The sequence below is a fragment of the Bidens hawaiensis genome, unplaced genomic scaffold, assembly GCF_021521415.1.
Source record: "Bidens hawaiensis isolate Kalapana, Puna unplaced genomic scaffold, B.hawaiensis_p1.1 tig00011343_1, whole genome shotgun sequence".
In the NCBI taxonomy this organism is placed as follows: domain Eukaryota; kingdom Viridiplantae; phylum Streptophyta; class Magnoliopsida; order Asterales; family Asteraceae; genus Bidens; species Bidens hawaiensis.
This window is the reverse complement of record NW_027491883.1, coordinates 435,597-453,567: the sequence shown is the minus strand read 5'-3', so window position 1 is coordinate 453,567 and position 17,971 is coordinate 435,597.

The window sequence follows — 17,971 nt, the reverse complement described above, 5'->3', positions numbered from 1 at the left end:
AGAATCACTGGAAGTCTAATGTATCTCATGACATGTACGAGACCCGATTTAGCATACGCAGTGAGTAGGCTAAGTAGATATACTAGCAATCCAAGTGTTCAACATTGGAAAGCTATTATAAGGGTGCTTAGGTACATAAGATACACAAGAGACTATGGTTTGCATTATACCAACCATCCAGCTGTGATCGAAGGGTATACTGATGCGAACTGGATTTCGGATATGAAAGATTCCAAATCAACAAGTGGGTACGTGTTCCTACTTGGTGGGGCAGCAATATCTTGGAAATCATCCAAACAAACTGTAATTGCTAGATCCACAATGGAGTCTGAATTCATTGCCTTAGACAAATCTGGGGAAGAGGCAGAATGGTTACGTCAATATGTGGAAGACATTCCACAATGGCCAAAGCCGTTGTCGGCAATTTGCATACACTGTGACAGTGAGTCTACAATTGGTAGATCTCAACGTTCAATGTATAATGGCAAATCAAGGCATATGAGACGTAGACATAACACGATACGACAACTACTGTCAACGGGTGTTATCACGATTTACCATGTGAGGTCAGAAGATAACATTGCAGACCCGTTAACAAAAGGCTTAAGCACGGATAAATTTTATAAGTTGTCGAGAGGAATGGGACTAAAGCCCGCGATAAAGGAAGTATGAGGGAAACCTAACTTAGCAGACTGGAGATCCCAAGAGCTAAGTTCAATAGGCAAACTTAATCATATGACCAGAGGCAGTCACTGTGGGGGAGTACCCCAAAACCAAAGGGAGTCTTGAACTTCCTAGTCCTTTCTCCTAGGGGAGTACCCTAAAACCAGTGACATTTGGGAGAGGTTAAGCATATTAAGGTTAAGTGAAATAACCATGATGCTTTTAATGATTCATGGGAATCACCTATGTTAGAGAGAAGTGTGGTCGCTTCGAATGGAATTGTGGGGATGCGCAATTTCCTAGAGCTCTCGCAGAACCAGGACCGTGATCCATGACCATAACGGACACAAGAATGAGGGGTTGACCAAACCAGGGAGAGTATTGTGTGAAGGCATATTGTCGTCTACACAAATGGGGGTCTGTTCAAAGTCATCGCGACCACAAACCGCTAGGAGGCTAAGTATGCTTCACAACGGAATGTTCAAAGGGTAACACCTACCTATCCGGCAATACTCAACTGCTGAAACTTACTTCGAAGAATCGATTTCCATTCATGTGGGGGATTGTTGGAAAATTTGTTACGTGTGCATTAGTAGGTTGTTATGACATAACAAATGCACACTAATAGACATTGATGAATGAGATATCGATGTGTGATTGTGTGTATTTGAAAGAAAATACTATAGTGGTGTATCCCACATTGGTGGGATGAAAAACTTGTGCCTTGTTTTTCATCTATAAATAGAGAGGTAAACTAAGTTGCAACACACACCAAACTTTACACACAACACAAGCATTGTTGCAAGGTTTTTCCAACTTCTTCTTCTTCTACATTTCTGGTTTCTTTTATTCGAACATTTTTCAGGTTTACGGTTAACTCTGGCAGTACTACTGCTCCGGCTGTTGTACCCTGGGAAACAACGAGTTCTCTTAGGAGACTCGAAATATTATTTTAAGGGCCCTGTGTTTAACACGATCCTCAGCCAAACCATTTATATTTTTTTTTCGTATACACATGAGATAGAGAACATAAATCACATATGATTTAAGCATATATTTTATTTAGATTAAAATCTTATATGTTAGATTTTAAAACAACAAACACAATAATCTCCCATACACGTTGAAATTTTTGGGCACTAAACACTGCATGCTACATAGATAGGGGCTTGATTTTGGTACCTAATAATCTAATATGCTAGCTAGATACACTAATATATTTTTTTATTGATATCAGAATCTAATACAGTAATATGCATTGCATAACTAACACAAGTGTAATCATTTATTTGAAACTATTCATACAAGTATTATCATAATACAAAGCCCAATTTTCTTGTATTTCTCTCACAACAAAGCATCATGTATGCACTTCTAAATCAATCATAGTGCAAACTTGCAATTATATATGTGAAACTCAATTACATTAATTCTTCAACCCTCTAAAAGTGCCTTAACTATAAGACCTCTAATGTTTGTGGTATGATGTGATGTCATGCAAGATGCGACCGTCGACATGGAAGACAAAACAATGCCGACGCCTTATCTGTTTGACTGTTTCATTTTAAATTCGAACTATTAATCGAATATGTAATTCGATCAGTTCGGCTTTAACAAGTTTAAAATAACAAGAACAAGTTGGGATATACATATAATCTTTCAATCCCTTCAAATAATAATGGCTTCATATCACTATCACTACATAACATAGTAATAGTCATTAACTTATTATTAAAATATGTATCAACAATAATCATAGCTAATTAGCAATCAATATGATTGTTGATCAACCATGGTCTGCTGCTTCCGAATTCTCTGCTGTTTTGAAATAAAAGCCTCCACCGCAAGCCGAAACTCCTCATTGCTCAGCTTCTCCACCGTCTCAAACACCGTTGATATCTCCCGCCTCTCACTCACTGACCTCCTCAGTACTTCCACACGAGGCTTCATCGATATCTCCCGCCTTAATTTAACCGACTGTGTCCTTTGAAACCTCTCGAGTTGCTTCGTTGCCTGTTTAATCATCGTTTCCGCCTCCATTTCCTTCTTCATCGGCAACTGCTCCTTTACCGGTTCAATATTTGAACCGGCTTCACTAGTTTTACAACTTTCTTCAATTCTATTATTATTATTATTATTATTATTATTATTATGCGCTTGTTCCCTGTTTACCTGTCTTTCTATTGTAATTGGATCCTTTTGTTTACTACTGGAGAGTAGATAACAAAGAACAACGATCACATTCCCAAGTAAAAACACGACGTGTTGATTCATGGCGTAAGACGAATAAGCGAACAAATACTCGCCGAAAACTGTAGGAAGTTTAGTAGATGACCATGAAACGAATGCAAGCGCAACCAAAACTTCAATAAAAGTTAACATTTTGGAAATGTTATCAAACCGAATGTATCCGGACACTGCATTAGTCTTCTCAGGTTGAATACTGTCAATGAAACCGTAAGAATTCATATTATTAATGGCATGTAATGGAAACAATATCTTACAGCGATGAAGGAAGAAACCGCCACAAGATATATGGGGGCGTCAAAATAGGAGGCGATGATAAATATATATATATATATAATAACACTACTTTTGAGTGTGAGTTTTTAAGATGAAATGTGTGTAACCTTATATAGGGCATATAGAATATATTTTTCAAGAATCTTTTTTTAATTATAGACACAGTATAATATTATAATTTTCTTTTTGTAGAAATAAAATATCTTTCAAACCGAACTGAATTACAGTTAACTACAGGTTCTAGACTTTTAGTTAATTAGTGTGACTATTTTGTAGTTTATACACGTATTTCATGCGTGAAAATTATTTATTTCATGTTTTTGGAGATTTTATACTTTTTTAGACGATGAAATACGCGCTAATTAATCCCCCATTGATTTAAAAATCGTACGTATGTGTATCATGGTTTATCATTTATGGTATAGTACTCCTGCATACAGTGGCGAAGCTTGAATGAATATGTCGAGGGGGTCGGACGAAAATATGCATTAAAAAAACCGTAAACAGAGCGGGACGGGATCAAATTTTTTGGTTGAAAACGGGTAAATTTACATTACGTATAAAAATGTCGGGTGAAAACGAGTAAAGTTACACTACTACACAAAAACAAAAAAAAAAACAAAAACAAAGGGGGGCGGAGCCACCCCTGGCCCCAATTATCCTTCGCCCTTGCCTGTATACCAAGGCCCAAGGGTATTCAAGAACTATACGTTCATATAGTTTATGGAATGAACGAAATGATACATATTTATCAAGTAAAAAAACATTTTAGATGTATGTAACGTGTTCTATTGCTATGTTGAGAAACGAGAACGGTGGGAAATACATCAAATTTTAATGGGATAGCGGGATAGATGGTTAAGTAACCATTTTATGTGTCACACTTAAAACAAGACGCGCAAATGCATTATATATATATATATATCTTTAATAATTGTTAATAGATCTTTGGTTATTGAATAAACAGCGGGACCTTAAAATTTTAGAATCCAACAATTATTAGCCTTTTTAGGAGACAAACGATGTATTATTTAAAGGGCGTGTGGGTGGTACGGCGTGCCAACCTTTGGAATGCAGCACTTGTGACATACCCCACTTCATCCTCTTTATATTTTATCAGTGAATAAGCATTGTGTAACAGAACAAGAGCAATAAAAGGTACAAACCAAATAGGTCTATCATGCGTACCCGTAAGCATCGAATGTACTTGTTGCGATTTTCAAACAAGTTTATCATTCTAATCTTCATATGATTTTGTATTTCAACAAGTAAAATAAATTAAAATATAATAATTAATTACATATTTACATACATATCATACTTACTGTAAAAAAGATTGAAATATTTAGAGGACACAAATTTCATGATGATACAATGCATATCCTAAATATAAATTAATACTTTATACCATAAACAGTACTCCAAAATAAGATTATCAAGTACATATTACAGAAGTAAAGTTTATTTTTCACATGATTAAAGTACCGGAATGAACGGAGCTGGTCCAGTTTTGAAGAAATGAAAAATTAAAATTTTTCGGTATATGTTTTCAAATAAGCGGTGGGGTTTAACCAAACCTAACACTCATCCTATGCCCGTGAATTTTTAAAGCTTATCACATATACCCGAAATAATTGTCCCACATAAACGTTGGGATTTAGTTATCACCCCTAGTACAATCCTACATCACAAACGTTCTCTTGTCAGCATCTTCGTACTTTTATAGTTTTATGTTGTTATATATTCATAACTATATTAAATTATTTTCTTTCTAGATTTTATTATACTTTTATGGTGTTAGAGCATTCACATTCAATCCATCTAATTTTGTGAGAAATTTTTGGAATGTATGGAGTGATTTAGTGTGTTGTGAGTAGATGAGAACGAAAATGCAATGATTTTTTGTATACTTGAAAAACTACTGTTCACTCACTATTATTTTTTGATATTTGTTTAAAGTAGTTGTAAGTGGAGAAAGAGAAAAATATATTGATGAAAGTATAAAAAGTATTATGTAATTAAAATGGATAGAGAGAAAATTGTAATTTTAGCTAATTTAAGATTTAACTATAAGGGGATTCATGTGAATGCTCCTATAAATTAGCAATGTAATAATATGTGTAATTTATCACTTGTTTGACATGGACAGACTACTAAAAAATTTATCTAGGAACATCTTTATATATATGCTTTTATTCTGCATTATTTTAATTTCCTTAATAAAATTGCCATATATTAAACTTTTAGGAAAAAAAATCAAATATTCCTGTTACTTTGTTTTTCAACCATTAAGCATTATGTATACGTACATCTAATTTTTCAGGCCACATATAAATCCAGATGTATACTTTTCTTTCAATTAATTAATGATTTAATAAATTCAAAAAGTTAATACCTGTGAAAATAGATTGTAAAAAGACAACCTCAAGATAAGATTATGACAAAATTATACCTTTTAGCTAATTTAGAATATAATTTGAATAATTTTATATAAACTATGTTGCGACATATAATCTATATACGTGTGAACCCTCGGGTGAGCAAAAGTGAAATTGCACTAATTTTGACGTTATTTTATTAATCTAGTGAAAATAACGTTAAAAGTGGCAGAAGGTTAATCTTGCCTCATGTGGTGGCGTTGATAGCCAAAAGACAATGGTACATGCACCAATCGGCCGGTGTCCCGATGATTGAGTGCTATGTGCTTTATGTCCAATGTTTGATGCAAAACTACTATCGAGTCGGGAGTCTCACTGGAAGCAACATCTCTACCCCTATGGGGTAGAGGTAAGACTGTCTACATTTACCCTCCTCAAACTCTACAATAACTTTGTTATTGCTGGGATATACTGAGTACGATGATGATGAGGATGATGGATGATGAACCTCTCACGCCTTCTCCATCTATTAGCTCTTTTTAACCTTTTTTTAACTAAGATAAACAATGATTATTTTATTTTTTTAACATGTAAGTCACACATCTACAAATCTTACACATTTTTTTTATTATAAGACTCGAACTCTTACCACCTGAGCAAGAACAGGACTTTGTATACTCATAATAGTTAATACTGCTAAGCCGTCTTTGATAGGTATGCATATAAGTTGATTTAATTACTCACCAACCACATCAAATAAGTTACTAAAGCATGTTAACTCATCACATGACACAAATATAATTAGATTTTATTATTGTCCAGCCTATTAAGTAAAGCAAATAAAATACGTTAAAAGAATCCATTTACAATAAAGGTAGGTAAGCAGGCAACAACGTCACCCCTTTTAAAATGATAAAACCGATCCTACTGAAAATAAAGTTATCATTCTTTGGCGTCGTTAAGTTACCATGTACGACCCGCTGAACTTTTTTCAAAAACGTAGCAGCATCAGGGGCAAGAGACCCAAATGTATCGAAAGCAAAATGAATAAAGGTGTATTGATTCTCAACGCATGCCTTCTCGTGCTTAGCAATTTAACCTGCTTTTGTCGTGCAACTATATATATATGGATATATATACGGAACGAGTGTTGCTAAGGCCATGTGTAGTGGGGCAAAAAGGGGCGGGGGCGAGGTATTTTTGTCGCCTGGAAGAAGGGGTTGGTGGGGCCGGATGTATGGATGTGTGTTATATATATATATATATATATATTTATATTATTATATATATATATTATTATTATATTACTAGTTGTAGCCTCTACACCATTACACCCCAAAAACAAATTCTCACCCCTTGCTGACTGGGTGCCACACGGCGCAAAACGCCCCAAATTGTAGCCCCTCCACTACGCATAGCCTAAACGTATCCTCTTCCACTTATTTTACTAAACATAACTCTTCCTTTAAATTTATATTAATACGATTCACACATTTGTTGTTTCTTTTTTGGTCATTTTATTACCTTTACTAAAACTATTTTAAAAAAGACATTTTTTAAAAATACTTTTTTTTTGTTTGCTGTTTTCTTAAATAAAAAAAGGCATATTTTTCTTATTTAAAGTAACATTATTTTATTACTAAAAAATATTTTTTTTTTCTTATAAGTGTTCTATATTTTTAGAGAGCGTTTTTATAATTAGTTTGCATTTTTAAAAAACAAATTTTAAGTTGTTTGTTAATAATAAAAAATAGGGTATTTATTTAATAAATTACACAAATTTTGTGAATTGAGAATAAATATCTAATTTTATGTGACACTTAATATTCTAGCATATAAATGGTGTTAGTTGTCAAAGGAAATGAAAGTTCATAGAGAAGATACGACAAGTAAATAAAGATGGTACGTTTAGCATATCCTATATAAAACTGATCGTAGAATTTTATATAATATATAATTGGTTACGTGACGTTTCATTAATTTACAAAATCGGTACAATTTGAAGGTTTCTTTTTCCTGCGTCCACTATGGTTGACTATTCAATTTTACTCCATTGGATTTTGCTTTGACATCGACCCATCTTGAGGTTCCTTTCATGTTGAAATAGTGCTTTGCACTTTTGCAGGTTCATCCTGCTTATCACTGAAACTATTGACCATTGACTGTTGATATATCATATATGACTTTCAGTTAAAGGTTCTAGACATGAAACCGCCCAACCGGTTTTTTAGTTTTCTTGGCAGGTCGGTTTTTGAAAACTTTAAACTGTATCGAATAAATTGGTTTATGGTTACAAGTAAAAAAGGACTGAAAAAAGCAAACCGAATTGTTATAATATTTACGTATTAACTAGTTAATTTAGAGTAAAAGATTAATTTAAAGTTATGGAAATTGAATTTTATAGACCGTATCGATGAAATAGCTACTATTCGATTTCATTTTTAACAAGGAGTATTTTTTATGTTATATGAATGCTACTTTATAATCATGAGTCAATATGTAACTCTTGTTTAAGAATGGAATGAGTACTATCTTTCTTAACAACGAAAACATACAAATCCCTGGAAAACCCTCAGAGGGTCCGATGCCGTGATGGTTAACCCACCTAGTGGTGCTTTACCTAGGCTTAAACCAAAGAACACGTGAATGCGATTTGAACTTGCAAAGTTAAACAGGAGAAACCTTAGAAGAACCTAAGGTAAAACTCCCGGTGACCCCCACCAAAATAGAAATGGCGGATGAGTACTTAACTATGTGTTTTTAAATGCTATTGCTTAAATATCAATATCAATATATAGATATTGATATTGGAACGGCCAAACGATGTGTGAGGGTTACTATCCGGTTACGCAAAGAAAACCCCTAGTTTTATACAGTGCACAACCTTTAGTTTCCATTTGATATTGTATGACTTCTAATCCATAAAATCAAACCGTTAGTATTCAGTTTTAATTTTTCAACTTTTGGTAATTGATTGAGCTAATTGTAGAAAATTTTCGGAGTTGATATGGGTTCGAATATTGAATTGGTCCAAATCATGTAAAAGCTTAAATTAAAATGGCCCACATCAAAGCCCAGCAGAATTGGGTATCCTCAAATAAATGGGGGCGCACATAGGGCCGTCCAAACCGTTCGTCGATTGAACTCGCTCGGAATCTGCTCGTTCGCTTTTTCGCTCGATTGTAAACGAGCCGCTCCGCTCGGTTCGGTTTGTAAACGAGCCAAGCAACGAGCAAGGGTTCGCTCGGTTTGGTTCGGCTCGAATATTTTTAGTATGTTTTATTTTATATATATATATATATCATTATATATACACTTAATATTATATATGTACAAAGATATTTAATTTTATAAGTAATATTAAAATATTGAGTTATATTTAACTTAATTATATTTACTGGAAATATCAAAAAAATAAAAAATAATACAGCACAGTTTATAACATACAAACCCTAAAGAACACCTTTCATAATATAACCTATATTCCATGAATCCACAGCCGCAACGTCACAACCCTCCAACAATTTCATGTGAACGCATCAATTCAAACCAGCACCATTACAATATCAGGCTGTCACCCTCTCTATCCACACCGTCACAATACATGTCACCACTCCACTCCACTCCACTCCACTCCACTCCACTCCTCTCTATCCACGCCGCACGTCGCCGAATCGGAGAACCATAATCCGCTAATGGCTAATTACATGCTTCTCTCCATCCTGAAGTTTAGTTGTCTCGTATTCTTCATTCCAATCTGAGCGAAAACGAGCGAGCCGAGCGGCTCGGTTTCAATTCGAGCCGAGTTCGAGCAACGTTTTTCCGCTCGTTTACTTGAATTCGAACCGATCCGAGCCGCTCGGTTTCAATTCGAGCCGAGTTCGAGCAGACGCTCGCTTGGTTCGGCTCGGTTCCTGAACAGACCTAGGCGCAAATGAGAGAAAAGTCACTCGTGAATTGCTCAAGATTATATCAAAAATAGTCAAGCCAACCAAGCCCGATACTCAATTAAAACTAGTTACCATGCATTCATGCCTTAGCTTGAGCCTTTTAAGAGATTGTTTATACTCGTCAAGCCTTATGTATATTTTTAAATTCCAACTATTTTGGACTTCTATGTATTAATTTCACACTACATGTTGAGTTTGAATCGAGTACTTCACATAAACTTGAGCCAAGCTTAGGTTCGTTCAAGCCTTTTTCTACATATAAAAATAATAGTAAATGCATATAAACTAATTAATAATAATATACTACCAAAGTTAAGCTAGAGCTTGAAAAAACAGCTCACGAGTCACACTCAAACTTTTGTAAGTCAAAAACGAGCCAAAATTTAGCCAAGTTGGGTTCATGCTCGCCTCGTTTACACATGTACAACACCCATAGATAAAAATAAATGGATGAATTGAGTCGAGTCGAGAATGACTCTGGTGTTGAATTGCCAATAATAGGCAGAAATAAGGGGTGTGTTTTTTAACCAAACAATGTTGTAAACATCCGAACTAGGCGCAAAATAATCTTAATCCCCCCATCACTGATTAAATTTGGGCTAGTCGATCAAATAATCAATCAACAGTCAAATTTGGCTAAAAGCGGTATTAATCAAACTTAGTCGGCGTTTTATAAAGAGGTTCCGGCCAAAATCAGCGGTTTCCGACGAGATTCCTGCCAGAATGTTTATGTACGTATATAAAACTGAAAATTACATATGAAAATGTGTGTGTGTATACAAAACTGAAATTATACATTAAAGTCCTATCTGATTAATCCCGATTAATCGCTAGTACCCCACTCCACAGCCCGACTAGCGACTTTTATAACCTTGACCATATCCGAATACCAAACTTGACCCGAACCTTATATGGTAAAACATTTTTTTTTTTCAGTTTACATTTAAGGGGTGTTTGGTATTGCTTCTTAAAAATGTTTTTTTGCTTTTTGGAGAGGCAAAATGTTCAAAATGCCCCTCCAAAAGCACGTACAAGCAATAGCAACACCAATTGCTTTTATGTGCTTTTGGAGGGGCATTTTGGGCATTTTCCCTCTCCAAAAAGCAAAAAACATTCAATCTAAAACATGCACTTAAACTTGAAAACTGAACAACCCGACCCGAACTAACCCAAACCCGAATAAACTGAACCCTACCAACTGAATTTAAATGGATTGGTTATTTATCGGGTCACCTTCCCTAGCCAAAAACCCGAACAACCCGACCCAAAAAACTAAAAAAGAAAAAAATTAACCCGAAGAATCCCTAGGCTGAAATGAAATATTGTGCTGATTGCTGAATAAAGCTCACAGTTTCAGGCAGTAGTCTCATGGTTAATTACGCAAAAACCAAAACGGTAGATTAATCAACAAATTCACAGATTACTCAAAAACATATAATAATAATAATAATAATAATAATAATAATAATAATCATCATCATCATCAAACACCAATTCATACAATTAATTAATTAATTAAACATATTATTATTACTTCTTCTTGGCTTTACCGGGTGCTTTCCGTTTAAGCGGAATAATAATCTCACCTTTCAAGGTCGGAATCTGCATAAACTGATCCAACCCACCGTCTCCACCGAACTTCTTCCTGAACTTCTCAACCTGGTCAGCATCAATCAGGTTAGCCGACTAAAGAAGTAGGTCCCAGCAGAGCACATTTGGACCCGCAAGACTCACCTCAAACAGGGACGTCTGCGCAGTTGGACCCGCAAGACTCACCTCAAAAAGGAACGTCTGCGCGGTTGGACCCGCAAGACTCACCTTAAAGAGGGACGTCTGCGCAAAGACCAACTGGATCCGCAGGACCCACCACGCTCAGAGATGACGTCCTTACGCGCAGTACGCAAGCTGTTCCCGCAGAAAAAGCCTCCCAATGGTCGACGTACTCCGCCTGTTCCCGCAGCTGCGGATACTAGCCATCAGGGAAGGCTACCCGCGCAGCAAGTCTACACGCACAAGGCACTAACTCTTAAATAATTCAGTAATGTCACCTGAAGAAGGAATGAGCAAGCCGGGAATATTCCCGCCCAAAGCCGGGAATACTCTCGCCCAAATGAGCCAGTCCGTACGCTACTGGAGGACCTTTTGTACTATACCTGCCAAGGTATGGACAAAAGATCTGACCAAAGCTGCGACAGCTCACTGACAACAGTACGACGAGCAGCACGCTCTAGTACTTAGTCACTATCAGCCGCTGCCTACTCACCAACCCTCATCGTGGCACGTGCGTAGCCTGCAGTTGGTGGAAAAGGAATAGTGCACAGCCGGCCATGTCACTATCAGCCGCTGCCTACCCACCAACCACCAGCAGGGCACGTGCGTAGCCCACAGTTGGTAGGACAGGAATACTATACAGCCGGCTGTACCTGCTTGGACACCTACATTCGGCTATAAATACTCCAACACCTTGGAACGGTATCATCATCTTCTCTCTAGCTATTTCTCTTAATATACACTTATATTCAAGAGCAATCTAGTCTGATTCTCACGCCGGATGGTGGTCACAAGGAGGTACCCCCCCTTCTCAGTGACGAGCTCACGGTGTCTGTTTTGCAGGTCATCAGAAGAATAACCATCTTGCCGGACCTAACCCTCGTGGGAAACACCTATTTAACCCCCAGATTATCCGTAGTCTGCCGGGGTTGATTAGTGTTTCTTCATTGGCGCCATCCATGCATAAAAGCTAGAACTTATTCTTTTTCAGTTTTTTCAAAACTTCTGGAAAGATGGTTAAGGTTACTCCGGTGTCAAGGCCAGCGAGTGACCAAGAAACCTCGGTAACCACAACCTCAGCTACTGGGAGGAACACTGGCGAGAATACAAATTTTACGAACACTACCCCGGTTACCCAAGCCGGGGCAAGTGCAGTAAATTTTACGAACGCTACCCCGGTTACCCGAGCCGGGGCAAGTGCAGTAAACAATCATCCCCTGGGATTCATTGATACCCAGGTGGAAAGACAACAGACGAGGCTCCCCCGCCAAACACTTGAACAAGTTAAAGCGTGGGCGGAAGCACGTCAGAAGGAATTCCAAGCTGAGTTGAACGAACGCTTACGTTCCATCCAACAGGCTGACGAATTTGGAAGCACTCGACAACAGCTCAACATGAGCAGTGAGTGCGAGTACTCGGACGATGATCGGGAGGAATCCGACACCGACACAAACCCTCGCCATAGGGCGAAAGGGAAGCGTAAGGAAACGGACTTCCAACCGAGAAGGAATTTCGAAGAAACCTTCAAACCAAGGAACGCGGGGGGAAACCCACGTGACTTCTCCAAAACCTTTAGACCAACTGCTGCAAATGCGGGAACATCCAAGTTTGCAAGGGACATTGCGGAAGCAATCGCCCCGAGAAGTGCCAAACAGATGTCCAACATCGGCACTTATGATGGTATATCCGACCCAGACGATCATTTGAACAGATTCATAGCGGGGGCAACCGTCAGCAACTGGACGGAACCCACGTGGTGTTAAATGTTCCAGATGACGCTGGTTGGAGCAGCCAGAGCGTGGTTTGACCATCTACCGGTCCACCACATCTACGATTGGGCAAACTTCCAGCAGAAGTTCAGCCAACACTTCAGTCAACAAAGAAATTATACCGAAGAGCAATGGACGATCCTCAACTGCATCCGAGAGGAAGACGAGTCTTTACTAGACTTCATCACGCGCTTCAATTCAAAGAAGCTAAGTCTGGGCACTATTAGCGAAGATCTTGTTCGCGCTGCTTTCATCCAGGGCGCGAAGGACCTAGAGCTCATCCGCACCTTAACGGGTAAAGACGGCATGCCATCCACGTGGGATGCTAGGAATGGCAACGGGGCGGGTTTGGGGCGGGTTTGGCTTAACCCGAACCCGAAACCAAAAACCATCCCCGTACCCGCCCCATTACCCGTCGGGTTTAATTCGGGGATTCCCCGTTTGGTTTTTTGTACCCCCCCGACCCGCCCCGTCCCCGAACCCGAAAACCCGAAACCGATCCGACCCGACCCGAAATTGGTTCATCACATAACTGAACATTTATCGAAATAAACTTCTGCATCACACACATGAAAGCTGAAACAATGTGTTACAAAGGAAATAAAACCAAGTCTACATGGCCGAAAAATCATGCCAAATACACAAACTACAAACTTGCGACCAAATCTAAATACCAAATCAAACCAAATCATCCAAAGTCGTCGTGCCACTTTCTTTAGTACCTACCTACATTAAGAAGTGTGAATCACACAATCGGGGGCGGCGGGGCAATATGCAGATATGAAATTGAAACTGGGTGTAGGTTTTTAATATATATATATATATATATATATATATTATTTATATTTATATTTATATATATTATATCGGGGCGGGTCGGGGCGGGGGTACCCGAACCCGAACCCGAACCCGAAACAATCCCCGAAACAATATTCGAAACCCGACCCGAAACCGAAAAAACAAAACCCGACCCGACCCGAAATAAGCCGGTTTTCGGGTTTCCCCGTCGGATTCGGGGATTTTTGCCATCCCTATGGGATGCCATCATGACAGCAGCTAAACGCTTCGCGGAAACGGAAAAGCAACTGGGTAGAGATCTTCCCCAGAGCACAAACCTCTACACCCAGAAAACAAGAGAAAACAACGTCCTCACCGCCCGACTAAACAAAAAGAGGAAGCTAGGCATTTGGCAGTCAAGGGTAAACTTTGACACCTCATCCAGCTCTCGCCATCGGTTAGGCGGAAAGGATAACATGCAGTCGTCGAACCGGAACTCCAGATGGACGCCACTCACCAAAAGCGTCACCGAGATATTCGCCACCGAGAGGCTCCCATCGCCAGAAGCTCCAATTATCCGACAGCGTCCAAACGCTGGTCAAAGCAAATTCTGTGACTTCCACAGAACAAGAGGCCACACCACCGAGGAATGCTTAGACCTGAAAGACATCGTCGAAGCATTTGTCAGAGATGGGACGCTCACGCACCTCGTGGCGTAATGAACGCTGAGCAGGCTAATGCGTGTAGAACCCCAGTTGGGGAAAACACGAATAAAACTGCAGCTTCAATGTTGGAGACTACATACTGCGTAAACAACGAGATTCCGAACCAAGTGCATATTCGCTCGAAAGGCTCGATGACACTCCCATCCCAAGAACATGGAAGGGAGCTCAATTACACATGCTGCATATAGATCAATTCCAAACTTGTAAAGAAAAGGCCTAGAGCCACTTCTAATGGAAATGATACTCCTTATCACATTGACGCTGATGGTCTTACATTTATACTTATGAACTTTCCAGACTGATATGCCGGTATTCACCGCATAAATAAGTGGGGAAGTCGTTGCGTGTGGACGGCGGTAAAACCCGCATAAACACAAAAAACGATAAAAATTTCTAAGGAAAAGATGAGGAAAATCTTCACGCAGGTCAGTTATAGGTGAAGATTGGTCATCCCACTAAATGAAAGTGACGGCCCTACCCGCACAATCATGATAGAGGAAACTGAACACTAACCTATTGACAACCGCGCGTCGAACGGTTAACTTATTCAAAACACTGATATGCCGGTATTCACCGCATAAATAAGCGGGGACGTCGTTGCGTGTGGACGACGGCAAAACCCGCATAAACACAAAAAATGGCAAACCTTTACGCAGGTCAGTTATAGGTGAAGACTGGTCATCCCACTAAATGAAAGTGACGGTCCTACCCGCACAATCATGATAGAGGAAACTGAACACTAACCTATTGACAACCGCGCGTCGAACAGTTAACTTATTCAAAACACTTGGAAAATTGCTAAGTTAAACTAAAGTATGCACGAGCGAATCATATATTGTTTATGCGGCAAAACAAGTGCCAAATTAAGCTATAATATGCATGAGCAAGTCATATAACGTTTATAAAGCAAGTCATCCAGTGAAATTGGCGGTCCTGCCCGCACAAACATTTATATTTCATAAAAAATTCAAACATTACAAGAATGGCCGGGTACCTACCCGCCTACAAAAATATAAATCTATCCTAACGGTGGGAAGGGATCTCAAGGTTCAAACTTCAGGACCACTCCCTCCAAACCCACTTGTACCCGCACCATCAGTTGGCTCTGGCGGTTCAAGGAAAGTCTTGAGAATGGTTAGCCCATCATCAGCAGCAGCAATTTCGTTCACCTTCTCCACCACCGGATGCGGGAAGGCAGCATACTGGTTCACTGCTTGGTCATAGGCAGCTTCGGTGTCCACATCATAAAGAGGGAAGTTGGAAGGCGGGATGCCCTTCTCAACAAACCCCAGACCAAGCAGAAAACCAGCCTTTTCCCCATCCTCATGGGAAGCGTTGAGGGCTGCGCTCGTGGCATCGTCATAAGATGTGTTCGTGAAGATCCGATGCACAACCTACAACAAGAAAAAATACGAAGTATCAAAACCTTTTCTAAGTACAAAGAAAAGCGTAAAGATATTATGAAGCTACGCATACCTGCGACAACGCTTCTCGTAGAAGCCATTCCTTGGTGATCAGAGCCTCCTGGAGGGCAGCTTGAGTTTGGTTACAGGCGCGTTCGGCTTCATTTTTGTTAAGGTTGGCAAGCAACACTTCCTTAGCAGCAGCCTCTTCAACGCCCTTTAGCTTACGCTCAGTGTGGTCAAGCATACCCCTCTGATCCAAGATCTCTTGGAGCTTCTTGGCGTCTTCCATGGCCAAGGCATCATGAGCCTGCTGGAGCCTCTCTAGTTTGGCTTTAAGCTCCTCATTCTCAACGCGCAGAGGCTTAGCAACAGCTTAAGCTTTGGTGGCCCTCTCGGTCGCGTTCCGCGCAGTTTCCTTAGCCAACCTAAGCTGTTCGTTAACAGCTTGAGTAGCCTTGGAACGAGCCTCGAGACGGGCCTGAACTTCAACCTCGAGGGCCTTGAAGGCCTTTTCCTTCTCCGTAGCAACGGCGGAAAGTCTCCTGTTCTCCTCCCGGATGGCCCGCGCCTGAGCCACTTCTTGGATACGCGTCGCCTTTAACTTGTCGTTTTCACGACAAAGCAACTCGACGCGCGGCTGCATCCGGGCAAGGAGAATCCGAAGCTCATTTGTCAGCCTACCCTCCTGGTAGCTAGACATGGCTTCCCCCAACGCGCCACTTGGGGCCGCGTGACGCGCCCACTCGACGCAGTCCACAGCCATCCGAAGGGTTGTTCCTCGGCGGATGTTCCACCGTGGAACATACACCTCATTGGAATCCGACACTGTAAAAACAAAAAACAGTTAGGAAAAGATGATAAAAAAAAGGCCAAAATAACCCTACGCACCTGTAGGGTCGACAACAGGCCGGTAGCCGCCGAACCCATCACCCGAACCTAAGGGACATCCATCCAAGGGGTCAGGCAGATGAGAAGGAGGTAGAGATTGGCTAGAAGCCCCAAACATACCTGCTGAACCGGCCGGAGACGAGGTAGTCACCGGCGCCGGAGGCACAATTGAAGCCGCTTCGGTAGAGACCATCGGAGGTGAACTCACGGGAGGTGAACTCACAACTGTAGCCGTCGCTGCGGAGGAGCTCGCAGAAAAAATCACCACCGGCTCAGTGAAGGATGCAGTGAAGATGGCACTGACAGCCGGCGGAGATGATGTCACAATTGGAACAGTTGCCTCAACCGGGTGAGCAACTGAACCAACACTTGAAACAGGCGCGGCCGCCTGGGTCATCGCCTCGGGTAGGTTGACCAAACCTACCGTCATGGGTCGAGAGACGCCCTCCCCGCTCCACTCTGGAATGCGGTAGCATTCACGCCTGCATGAAGACAAGATATTAAAAATAATGGCAGAAAGAATTGCGGGTAAGATTAATTTACACTTGCGAGTTTTCTTGAGCTTGAAGGTTCTGACAGGTGGGGACGAACCAGATAGAGCCGGCCTCTTCACGCCGGTCACCGTCGTCGTACTGGGCGGATCGGAGGTGACAGCTGTCTCAACCTCCGAGACAGTTGTCTCACCACCACCAGGGTTCCCCGCTGCCTCCTCACTTTCGGTCTCCGACTCAGACCGGTTCCCCTGATCGGCAGTGGAGGCAACCTTCGCCTTGCCCTTCACGCCGGCAGCTTTCTTCTTCCTCACGAAGAAAGGACCATCTGTGGATTCCTCATCAGAAGATGACAAAATTAGAGGAATTCCAGCAGAGGTTTGAGCATTGAGAGGGCGAAGGTTAAAGAGTCCCTTACCTGGCCGCCTGGCGCTTAAAATCTCGTGGCCCGGCGGGTAGACCTCCACGAAACTATCAGCCGTTTGTTCCAAGATGGGCAACTCGTTCTCGTCGAGAGCACGAGTACCCAGCCGAGCGGGACCACCGCTCTCACGCGGTTGCAGAAGCGACTGTAAATTGTTCCCCTCTGAAAATAAACAGAAAAGCAGTTAGAAGAAAAACCCTAAATCAG